Raw genomic sequence first — 13,116 nt, 5'->3', positions numbered from 1 at the left:
GACTTGACAATGTTAAAATAACACTAATCAGTAAAAATTTATATATCTCAAACAAATTTTGAATCTAAAAAAAAAAAAAAAAAAAAGGGGAAGGAAAAAAAAAAAAAAAAAAACCATAGATGACATTTCTGCCCTGCTCTTCACCAGCTCTAAGCTCTTTGATCACTCCGTGGTTGGTTTGGAAGTTTTTATGGCTTCTGCTTACAAATTAGAGAAATTTGCAATGTAAGTCAAAACAACTGTAAAAATCTAAACTGCCTTATCTGTACAACAAATACCAAACTGACTCAATCAAGTCACTTAATTTCAGAGATATGTAGAAATCACTTATAGAGACTAAATTTATTATAAAGACTTTGATGGAGCCTTGTCAACAAAAGCTGTTGCCATTTTTAAAAGACACACTCATTACACAGAACCCTGGCCTTTACTACCAGGACCCAAGGATGCTCTCCACCCAGGCGATGGCAGAGGTGCTGGCACTTTTCCTCTGTAACTGCCCTTGTAGAGTTTAGTCCTGTGTCCTGGACGTAAAGAGACCATCAGTGATTTGTTCCTTTAACATCTCACATTCTATAAACAACAACTACAAAAGCAAAACAAAACAATAAAGATTTTACTCAAACTACCATTCTCAATGTCTGCCAGTGAGCACAGCTTAATTTGGTTTGCAAGGAAACCAAAAATGCCTTTATAAAGCATTACGATGTAAATATACTCATTTTCCTTGGCGAAGCAAGAGAAAACTATCAACCAACCATAACGGGGATTTTTTTACTAGGGATTATCTACTACATCCATTACAGACAAGTAGTCATATTTCAAAATTTCAATAGTTTATCTATCCCCTTTTAAGTTCCATTCCCAACTTAGTCCAACAAGAATACTTCTCTTCTCACTCATAAGTGGGAGTTGAACAATGAGAACACATGGACACAGGGAGGGGACCATCACACACCGGGGCCTGTCGAGGGGTGGGGAGGGATAGGGGCTAGGGGAGGTATAGCATTAGGAGAAATGCCTAATGTAGGTATGGGTTGATGGGTGCAACAAACCACCATGGCATATATATCTATGTAACAAATCTGCACGTTCTGTACAGGTATCCCAGAACTTAAAGTATAATAATAAGAAAAGAATACTTCTCAAATATAATCAAGCCAAGAACAATATGAAAGCAATGAAAATATGGTTAATTGTGATCTGCAATCAACCACCTAAAAAACTCAAATATTACATATGTCGCATGTTACTTGAAGTATCAGGACTATCATATTTGGCAAAAACACACCCAAAACAAAAACCTCACTTTTATTTCCAAATAAAAACAAATTAACTGCCATGCTCAGTATTAAGCTACAACTTTATAATCAAGGTAACAGTCTGATCAGTTGTATAAAAATGAAATGAAACAAAACAAAACAAAACAAAAACCCAACCTTGAAAAGCAAAAGAAAGTACACATCTCACACACCAGTCAGTTCCTATATGAGCAGCCAGCAGAGGGCGCACATGCCCCAACAAGAGCCGGCTACGGCCAGGCACTCCCCAAACTTAAGTACTAAGTCTCACCAAATCTTTACGGTGGAGGAAGGGTACAGTCGGCTGATTAGTAGCATTAATAAAACTAACATGCTCAATTTAGGATCAGTAAGAAATATAGACAAGTACACTTTAGTACTGAATGCTGACTTTGACAGAGATTTCTTAGCTGCTGGATGGAAAGTTGTTCATTAAAAAGATTTGTACAGAAATGAGCTGTAAGGTTTCCAGGCCAACTGTAGATTTTATTGACCTATCTAAACTATATGAGGACTTATTTATAATGCATGAATTTATAGAAGTAAATTAAATATTAAATTTCTAATATAATTAACACAGTTTTGTTGAGTATACTGAATTACCCTTAGCAAAGTCTCTTTTAGCATGCATATATGTGCGTTTTATATAAATCCATTAATTAACTTTTGAAACCCTAGAGCAATCAAATATGTACCATTTAATGGATAAATTAAGATACACAAGTTCCTTATTTGTGCTTGATTGATTACTTGTAAATGGTCTACTCTGTGTCTCTAAAACACAGTATTTGCTTTGGGGTTACAGCGGGTTATACCAGAAGAGTACCTCACAGCTATGTATGTGCACACACATATAGGTAGGGCACTGTTCATTCTTTTAAAGAAGTTTTCCTATAAACGCAAAAGTCTCAAATTCTTCCTACTGCGTTCCAAGCTTGTTGAAACAAAAGCACAAATTGAAAAAAAAGTTCATGAAAGCACCAAATTAAAATGAACAAAAAAAGGCTAATTACTTAACTTTACAGATAAAAATGAAATAATCTACAACACATTCAATCTCTAATTTCAAATAGGTTAGAATGCATGGAGGGTCTGCCCCTAAGTTTCAAGCTAGAAAGCATGGTAGGATAATTAGCTGCCACTGTCCCTCTACCTAAAAGATCATTTCACTTGATCTTAGTCAAAAGGCTGAGAAGCGATTCCTAAATGATCATTTCAACCTCACCTCTCTATTCACCTAACAAAAACAATAAAACCAAGTAACATCTCCATCATAATGTATATATATTTTTAGCATTCTTCATAAACTTCAGAGAACTTAATTTACAGCATCTAGAAACCAGGTGGCCTATGCTACATGTAGGTCACAATAAATAATACGCCTCCTTTGGCCAATGTGGCTACACCATTTCTCTCTAAGTTAAAATGACGATGTTTCATTATTCCTAAGCTTTCAGTTCTGAATTGTTTGCACAATCTGTTAAGTCCAGGGAAATTTAAATGATTTTGACATGCAGCCTGCTAAGGCCAGTGACAGGGATAATGCCTCTTTACGTGGGTAAAATTTTGTGGCATATAGGTCACTCTCTTAAGGGGAATCAACTGTGTGTCTCTTCTTTGCATTTCCACCACAATCCTTCATCCTGCAGCCTGGAGCTGAGAGTGAAATGCAAGAAAGGAGCCGAGTGCTCAAAGCAAAAATCTGCTTCCAGGACAATCCATTATATCTGACAAGTTAAATGTTCCATGGTAGGCCATATGGCACCAGAGCAGGCCCGACGATGGAAGAGGGGAACTCAGCAAATGCATCACAATTAAGGAGTTTGGCTACAGACTTTACTTTGAATTACTTATTTTTTTTTATCAAAGTTTAAATGCAGTCCCCCATATTTTCAATAGAATCCCTCTGATGAGACCATTTTTCAAGAAGCACCACAATTCCTTTTCTCATCCCACAACTGTGGGCACTTAAATCTATAGGTTAAGGTAGATGTCGTCATGTTTATCAAATGGAGTTTCAAAGAAGAGGACCTGTAGCCACATTTTTTAAATGTCTTCAAGACAAATAATATGTAAGCTCTATCTGCTCACTAGATTAGGATATTTAAATGAAAGTGATCATTAGATTAGGGCATTTAAATGAAACTGATAGAACATTAAGTGAAACCAGTTTTCATTATGAAGTCTAAGAAAATCTTAGAAGCTGTACAGTCAGAAATGACATATTCCTGTTTCTTCTGTGGTTTACTTATTATCTATCAAACGAATGAATGAACTGGACTGACTCTGTTGAATTTATCTTCCCCTAGCATGGCACCAAAAGGAAAGTCTGTACATCCTGCTAATACCATGTCCTAGAGACAAGTTTTATAAGCTCCCTAAGATAGTCTGATGATTAAAACTGAGTTGCCTATAGTAATATTTGCCGTTAGGGACAATGTAATGTAAAGATCTGTACTTCATCAAGATATGCATTTATTACATTAAGGCGGGGAAGATGAAATTGATAAAATCACTGAAATAGTTAATATTATGCTATACCATGTTATCATTCTTTTCAATTAAAAACAAATGTTTTTATTTCTCCCAAAGAATTTTCAGGGAGAACTATAGCTATAAATGAAAGAGTTTTCAGTAGAAGTACCCAAACATAAAACTGAATAGAAATATCCAAACTCATCTGCTCCAATGGCAATTTTATCAACTCCTTTCCTTCCTAAGGATAATTTTCTTGAGCAAATTTATGTGTGTGTGTGTGTATCTGTGTGTGTGTAGTAATAGGTAGATTCTAAACAATAATGATTATCGTTTAAATATTCACACTGGTTTGCAAACATGAAATTCATAATGATTAAGAGAAACACGCATGCATTTTTCCAAAAGAGAAGATGCTGAGACTCATTTCGCTAAACTATTTTCACTCTCTATTTCTCCAGAGGGTCACTATTTCCCTCAAATGCACACGCTTCTGCCTTAATTAAGGATAACATTGTTTCAGTGAGCCTGTATATTCTTTATAAGAATGAGTCATTTTGCTTTATGTTGAAACTTATGAACGGCTTTTTTTTCTGGTGGTCTTAATGTTATCATTTGTTAACAATCTAATGTAGTATTATATTTGCAACTCCCTTATTTTTAAATACGACATGATTTACTGAATTATAAAAGATGGTATGTGGGGTATGAATTGGTTATTTGCATTCTGTATTAACAATTAATTTTTAACGATTATGACTCCTTATATTTTATTAAGTGTTTTGAACATACATGCTCATGAGCTTCATGTCATAATCCTATTAGGTAGATATCATAATAATCATCATTTATACTTTCACTCTGGATATGAGAAAACATATTGGAGACTCAGTGGTTAATTCATTTGTCTTAGAGCACACAGCTATGAAAGAGAAGAGCCACATCTTATGCCCAGGCCTAACTAATGTCAGCATTATATCTGTCATGCCAGACTTGAGGAAGTATGACCATTAAAAAAATACAGCATTACTTAAGTGCAAGTGTATAGTTTATACACTTTTACTTTTCATCTAAGAAAAGCAGCCAGTTTTTTTGGTATTGTGTTAGTGCCCAGTTTGAAAAAGGATATATACCTGGCACATAATTACACTTGCCCACACACACACACATATACATACACATTTATAAAATGTAGCCACAGACACCTCAGCACCAATAGAGTGCATTGGGCCACTGTGTACTGTAGATCCTATTTCTGTGTATCCAGATCCACACTTTTATTACTAATTAAAATGTCCAGATGGTGAAATAACACCTGATCCGAGGGGCTTTTAAGTACAGTAATTGTCAATGCTCAACTCCTACCTTGTGAACAAATCAGAAACCTTGGCCTATACTGAGTTTTATATATACTGTTTCCAAACCATCAGTAAAATGTAGTTAAAACTTTCATAATGTGAACAGAAAATGCTTACATTAAATTCTTTAGCATGAAAAAAAAAAAGTAAGATCCGACATTCAAATCATTACCCTTGTAAGAAAGCTTACGGACTCCAACAAAAGGAATATTATATCATAGCAATACAACTGGGTTTTATCAACAAAAAATCTACAGTAGAGGGAAAGAATGACGTTAGAGCTATTCAACAACCCACCATTTCATGAGGACCTTTCTTTACATCTTTTGTTTTGTAGGTTCACCAAATAATAAACAATTAATTTTTAAAATACATTTTGTCAAGTGTTTTTATATTTTAATATATGGATACGGATCTTAATCATAAAGTAAAACCTTTATTATCTTAGAGGGGTTTTAAAGATACAGATTCAAGAGTGACCCCTGAAATTCAGGTTAGGCAGTGGCTCATGAATAATATACTTACGGAAATCACAAATGCTTTTAAAATGTGTAAGCAGTTACTTCCTAATCCTAAGTGGATTCTTTTTTCTCAAGCAAACATTTTTGCAAATATTTAGGTTGCTTTGATAGGCAAATGTTCTCCCAAACATTTCCACCAACCAGTCACTGAAATCTCTCCACAGACCCCAACCAATGGGAAAGTTTGCAAGAGAAATATGATAAGCAACTGAAGGGGAATATACTGGCAGGAACACTGGCTTCACTGCCCACAAACAAATGTTGATTTTGTTTCAACACGTGTAACAAAACCTTTGGGTGTCTTAGTGGAAAACCTCCTTTAAAATTCTCAGTCATGGGGCTGTAATTCTCATTGACTGAGCACTATCTTCTAGGGAGGGTAAAACTGATCACCCACAGGTTTCCTATTTCAGAGTTCAATAACTCCCGTAAATGTGGCTTGCTGCTGGACAGTGAAAATCCCATCACTTTAAAAAGAAAATGCCCACAGGAATTAGCAAGCGCAAAACAGGAAACAGAAATGCAGCAAATAATGTCATGACCAAGATCCCAAGCCTTACAGGTGTAATAGTAGGACAACATTTTCAAAAATGTTCCCCTAAAGGAATATGCCAGGGGAGAAGATGTCTCTAAAGTCATCTTTATCATCAACTCAAGAAATAATTCATGAAAATGAAGGTTTTCTGGAAATCAAAACAAGAAGATAGCACATTCAAAACTAACTTGTCAACACAGCATGGTTACAATTATTATATGTAAAAACAATCTCCAATACTCCCTTTCCTTTCCACACTCTACTCCAAAAACATCCTCTAAATCTGCTTTTACAAGTAATGGGATTCCTTGATCACGGACAACAAATCATCCTGAAGTTTTTCTCTAGTTTACTCAGTCACATAAGCCACCAGAGGCTAACCACACTGACACAACAGCAAGTCCCAGGATTCTGGTTGCTAATGCCATGCTAAGCATTACTTGGGAAGTTATGAGTGGGTATACATCTGTGAATTTGGTGGGAGGAGAAAACTAACAGTGAATTTATCAAAGCCAGTGGAACGTTCACCATCATAAAATTACAAGGATCTGCTTCTCGGCGACTAACCTGCTTTTTCACTTCTGCCATCACTTCCTCATTTACACATATTAGAAGTGGTCAAAGATTTCATCAGATGTGGTTTTGACAATAACAGCAAAGTGTCTAAAGCCACAGATTTTAAATGAGCCCCAAATTCAGATTTGGGGGAAAAAAGAACCAATCACAGCAGGAAGCGCTTTAAAAGAAAAAAAGAAAAAAGAAACATTATCTTGAGCAGTTACTCTGCACTTAGTTGTACTGTGTGAAAAGAAAATTAAAAAGCTCTATAAAACGTCAGAATTAACCTATCGTTTCAGATTGCTTACAGGTGAAATTCTACCATCTGGATGGGCAGTTTGCCCATATAAAAAAGAAATAAACTAAAAGAAAAAAAAGTAGAACCTTCTTTTGCCTGCTATTTTACCACAATAGATTTTACAGGAGAGAGGACAGAGCCACCATAATCTTTAAACATGGGCACACACACATTTACACACATGCCTGTGTACACACACACATGTTCATGTACAAACTGTAACAAAATAAAAGTCAGAAGAAGTGAGACATTGAAATAAAATTATGTTTCTTAGAACTTCAAGAGTTTAATAAGGAATAAAAACCTAGTCATTCTTAATCACATAACAGGGAAAAAAAAGATTTACTTGAAAATCTTCATTAAATAACTGATGATTCTTTCTGTTTTACTGAGATACTCTAAAAATAAGGCCCCATGTATCAAAGTTTCCCTGTTCCCTTAACAAGGCATATTTATAATCTTTATGCTGGGCTAGCAACTTTGGGAATTACAATTTAACTTTAAATAAACAGGAAACTGCATCTTAGGAACTCCCAGAAGTCGTTTCATTCATCTGAGAGTGAAAATGCTTATAAACGTTATAATTTATAAAGAAATACCTTCTATTTTCTCTTCTTCTTAATCATTATGCAAACCTTTTATTAAAACATCTGCCTCAGCAAAATGACCTGTTTTAATAATCATCATTTTTTAACCTAAAGATCAAATAGAAAATGAAGTCAGAACTCTGTTGAAGTTTTTCTTTCTAACCTTGAGGGCCAGATAGAACTTTCAATTTAACTTCAGGCTTGTCTGACAAACACGGTTCCAGGTTGGCATCAACTGTATATTTGCCAACCTAAAGTTCCACATTTTGAAAGCAACACACAGAGGCTTTTATAAATTAATAGCTCTTTGTGTTAAATATTTGTCGATATCTCTGGTCTGGGGTTTCTGGGTTTCCATTTGAATTGTAGAGTGTCTCCTAAAATTACATTTGAAGAACAACACTAAACCAGAAGTGCTGAGTGAGAGAATTACGGGCACATTCTCAAACTCTTACACTAAACCACAAAGGGAATAGATTAAAAAGAAAAAGCACCAAAAAAAAAAAAAAAAAAAAAAAAAAAAAAAAAAAAAAAAAAAAAAAAAAAAAAAAAAAAAAAAAAAGAATATGTAAAATCTGTCAATTTCACTTTTTTCATTTAATTCTGAACATACCGTGTGGTTCCTGTGGTTTCACTTAAAGAAGAGTTCTGCTGCTGAAACAGGAGTGAAAAAAAAAACCGACTGTCATCCAAAAAAAAAAAAAACCCACCCTGAATAGAGAAATCGAATACTTGCTTTTCTTTCGACCTTATGGGTAGCACGCCGAGGGAGGCACCAGAAGATCTAAGCCCAAATACGTGATGAAGAGTCGCCAAAAAGCATGTGGATGAATAAACTGTTGTGGTGTGAATCTGCCAGCCAGAGGACAGAACACAACATGCTGGGGCTTGGCTGTCCTAACATGTTTTACTATGTAAATTTAAATAGTCTTGAAAGGGAAAAGGAAAGAAGGGAAAAGGTGGAGGGGTTTTGTTTTTCTTAATATTAAAATAAAAGTTTGCCAGAAATTCTCATACTTGTGTCACAAATAAAAGTACTTTCCTATTATTTAAAAAAAAAAAAAGAGACAGAGAGAGAATCTAGTTCTTAGGCTAACACTTATCACATGTTTCCTATGATGGAAATTTAGGGGGGTGGTTTAAAGAGTTAAAGACTCCCTACCATTAATTTGCATCTGGTGCTTTTAGTGTGTGTGTGTGTTTTTTTCTTCCCTGAAAAGTTGGCAGAGCCGCCGATTTTCCATAATGCAAGCATTTGGGAATTGTGAGCGGAATGAAACCGATCCAATCTCCTGACTGCGACATGAATTTTCATTAATTACAACCTTGTCAGCAAAAGCATTATCAAAGCTGAATATGAAAATGCTAATGAGTCCTCATTTGCATATTTTTCTTTGTTGGAATGTCATTAATTATTACATTTTATGATGATGAATGCAGCTGTCGAAGCTCTCCGATGCATAATTAGCCATCAGAATGCCAGGAGCCGATCAGCATTTTTGGGTGAAAAAAAACAAATTTCACTTCCACTTTCCCCCATCCCAACACCACCAAACACACACACACACACACACACACGCACGCACACACGCGCATGCACGCGCACACACACACAGACTCAGAGCCCTGATGACGACAGTCCTGAGGCCGGACTTTGGGGGAAGTTGAAAAGGGCTAGGTTAAAGCGAATTTATTTTTGCCTTAAAATTATTTTGTTTTTAGCCGGTAACAGTCTTATACAATAGAAGCAGTTCTTAATAAAAAAAAAATCGTTATTCCAGCTTAATTAATGCCACGCTTAATTATAACACCATGATGTCAGCGGTTTTAATTAAGTATTGGCTCCGTTACAAAAAAAAACTCCTCACTGCAGTAAGAGTCACAATACACAGAGTTGTGCAAATCGTTTCTGCAATATTCTGGTCTTCTGTGGTTCATGAACTATTCAGATATTAACAGGCAGCATTAAAACTCCACGCACACACGCGTGCGGAGAGGCATACGCACACACGCACACACACACACACACACACACACACACACATCAAGTAAAGGGGAAAAACCGTACCTTCCTACTACATTACTTGGATAGACTTTAGAGCTTACCTACTTGACCACTTTTTTAAGCTAAAGTGTTAAGTGAAGATGACAAAACATAGCTCATCCTCTCTCAGCCTCTGGGAACGGTGTTTATAAGTAAAAAAAGAAAAACAACACAGAGCAGATGGGACCATTACACATGACCAAACCAATCAATCACAGATGAAGGGCCCAGGTGCAGCGCAGCCGTGCAACAACGCACCATTTCACAGTCTGTCAGACACACACACACGGTCGTCCATGAGTGACCCTCCTCGGCTCCCCCCGGACCTCATCTGGGGCGCTGCGCCCCTCTCGCCTGCCTACACTCCAACTGACGTCTTCATAATCGCCCTGTCTTTCTATCTGCTTTGGCTCCTGTAAAGAGAGGAGGATGGAAGGGGTGGTGACTGGGGGGAAGGGGGGATGGGAGGGGAGATGAGGACAGGGGCTCACATCATTGTCACTTATGAGGAGTCCGGTCTTCCTCCTTCTGCCATCCCCGTGGCCCCTCCCTCCCCAACCACCATCAGAATCGCTTCTCTAACCATCATTACGCTCATTAATTTTTAAGGGTGACTGCTTGGCTGCGGCACCCCAACTGTCTGCCATTAGAAATAGAAATTTTGTTTGTGAGTTTCTTGCCTGTGAGGAAGAAAGATGTGTGTCACTCGACAAAATCATGATTAGATGGAAATGTTAGAAATTAATTAATTGGAAGTGGGAAGGAAGACTTTTCTTAGCCCATCCAAATTAGTTAAAATGAGACTCTAGTTACCCACATGCTTCTAGGGAACCAACTCTGTCTCAAGATTTTATGTCTTAAATAATTTCCATGGCCCTTGGCATCCTATATCACAAACTCATCCAGGAATCACTGAACCCAAATGAAACTGTACATTTCCAAGGGTCACAAGTTTATACTGACAATGTAACTGAAATACCAACTTAAACACAAAGTGAAGGACAGGCTCTTTGCTTTAAACTCAGACTTCCTAACGCACAGCCTAACTTTCTATGGCTTTCAGCTTTCTTTTCTTTAAAAGAAAACAAAACAAAAAACACAAAAATACCAAAAAAACAACTGGGGCGGGGAGGGAGCAGAGAAAGAAAGTAGCCAATAGAATCGGAATGACAATACACAGCACTGAGGCCCACCTACCCCACTTGAAAAAAAAAAAAAAGCCTCATCACACCACATCAGAAAAAAATAGATTGGTTTTATTGATCCGATGATTTCTTTAATCATGTCTTTTTCCTTAAGTCTACGTAATTTATAACACTTTTTGAGATCTTTTGCTATACAGTACAAATATTATAAAGAATCAGCTCTATTTACTCAAAATATTGAAAAGGGATACTTTTCCCAGCATTAGGAGATGCCTGCTCATCTAAAGACTGATTGAACGTTCTCGACAATTTATAATTTATTTTGCTCATTTGAAGATGAGAAGGAGTTTGGGAAAGTACTCAGACCCTCCACAGAACAACTATATGGCTGCAAAATAGCTTACAGGATTTATGTCCCAAAACGTTCATGACATTTTAGGCATTACTGAAATTTCAAGAACAAGAAAAGGTTTAATCAAAATACACCATACAATCCAGCCACTTTAAGGATTAAGTCAAGTTGTCGTCATTTATGTGAAGTTTCATGTAATGGTAGAAAAAATGAAAAAGAGTGCAAGCTAAGTTGGGTGAGAAAGTGTCCTACCTAAAATCTGCATGCCATTCCATTTACAGGCAAAGGCAATTTTACAGAACACCAAGCAGATTGGAATCGATGAAATGAAAGCTTTGTCTCTTAGCATGGGCCCTATCATCAATTCAAACATATTCTCACAATGGTTTGATGATGCACTTGTTTTGGGCTTTTTTTTTTTTCTTTTAAGGATTCAGTATGCTTCCCCATCTCTTCGCCAGTGAACTTTCCTTTGGAAACTTTCAGGTATTGAATGAATCTTTCTGTTCCCCAATGGATCCTACAATTTTTATGCTTAGTCCTTGTTAGCAAGGAACCTCATATCTGAACAGAAGAAAAAACAGAAAACATATTTATTAACATCTTCCATAGCTATGTAGGAAAGGATCACCTTGTGTTTTGAATGTGTATATCTTTTCCTTAAGGAACAGACTCTACACATTTGCATTAATAAATTTCTATTTTCAAGCTCAATAGAAACTGCAGTACAAAAAGCAGATGTGTACGTTGGGCTCTTTCAAATTAAATTTCCAAAAGCAGAGCCTATTCTAGCTCAAGATCAAAGGAACTAAAACATGATCTCCTCCCCCTTCCAATATAATTACAGAGATTTCATTTCTTTTGTTACAATGAGCACAACAGGTAAATCTTAAACCTGAAGGATAATGATCAGGTGCTACAGCTCAGCTTTGCTGGGTTGCTGAATCGCTCTGCTCAGTGCCCCTGCTGTTTAAACTACCATTCTACAGGAAGATGGGAAATGCCTAATGCTCTACTTTATTTTTGGAGATTTGTTTCCTTTTCCACATCAAGACTACACAGAATTATTCTAAGATGGATACAACCCATTTTACAGCTGACTTGTTTCTAAAGAAGGAACGTGTCCAACATGTCCATCCTAAAACACACACCAAGAAAAAAAATTTTCTATCTATCTATCTATCTATCTATCTATCTATCTATCTATTCATATGTGTGTCCTTTATTGGTGGGCTACCTAAAACCCCTTCTGGAAGGATATGGGGTATAAATAATAAATAAGTGAGAATTGACATAGTTGTGAAATGTCATATCCTGGCAGTCCTGTAAAAGGACAAGACCCTAGGGAGGCAGAAGAAAGAGAGGCAGCCACAGATCATCCAAAACTGAGGTTCGAAAGAAAATCTGTTCCACTTCGGAATGATTAGCATCATCTACTCCTTTGGGGAAGACAGGTAAAGAGAGAACAAAATTTAAGTCAATATCCACAAAATGGGAGAACGTTGGGCAAGCACACCCTCTAGGCTTAAACATCCTTGAGAGCAACTGCATTCTACATTTGTATTTCCATCTCCCTTTTAAAATTCCTGGTACCTCATTTCATCCTTTGCTGCCCATAGGCATCTGTTCCCCTCTAATTATTTGCCATTTAGAAAAACTCTGCTTAAATTCCTTGTGCATCTGTCCCTTGCTTAGTGTATATTTGTGATGATTAAATACGGTGCTTGATATTAGAGCAGCCTTGCATATAAGTACAAAAACTTTTCCAGCCCAGAAAAATATTTCAATACCCTCTCCCCTAAAGAGTATACACAAAGTAAATTAAATACTACCAGTATTTTATAAAATAAATATGTACCTCTATATATAGAATAAAAATATACAGACATATACAAACACAGACACACACACACACACACACACACACACACACACACACACA

The 13,116-nt window shown here is 36.5% G+C and overlaps 1 protein-coding gene across 28 annotated transcripts in view; it reads right to left on the bottom strand.

Moving 5' to 3' along the window:
• TCF4 (transcription factor 4) overlaps window positions 1-13,116 on the bottom strand; it is a 369,465-nt gene that overhangs the window by 190,185 nt on the left and 166,164 nt on the right. For 2 of the 28 annotated variants that reach the window (XM_017498011.2, XM_017498018.2), the window contains exon 1: window positions 8,370-8,674. The exons of 23 other annotated variants lie outside the window; for them this stretch is intronic. The gene's annotated coding sequence lies outside the window, so the exon portion shown is untranslated. Of the gene's footprint in view, window positions 1-8,343; window positions 8,689-13,116 lie in introns of those variants that run through there. 3 more of the 28 variants (XM_037727671.1, XM_017498013.2, XM_017498014.2) reach the window with 3 other exon arrangements.

The sequence above is a fragment of the Cebus imitator genome, unplaced genomic scaffold (assembly GCF_001604975.1).
Source record: "Cebus imitator isolate Cc_AM_T3 unplaced genomic scaffold, Cebus_imitator-1.0 Scaffold236, whole genome shotgun sequence".
In the NCBI taxonomy this organism is placed as follows: domain Eukaryota; kingdom Metazoa; phylum Chordata; class Mammalia; order Primates; family Cebidae; genus Cebus; species Cebus imitator.
The sequence above is the reverse complement of the archived record's forward strand: the minus strand, read 5'-3'. Positions and strand labels throughout refer to the sequence as shown.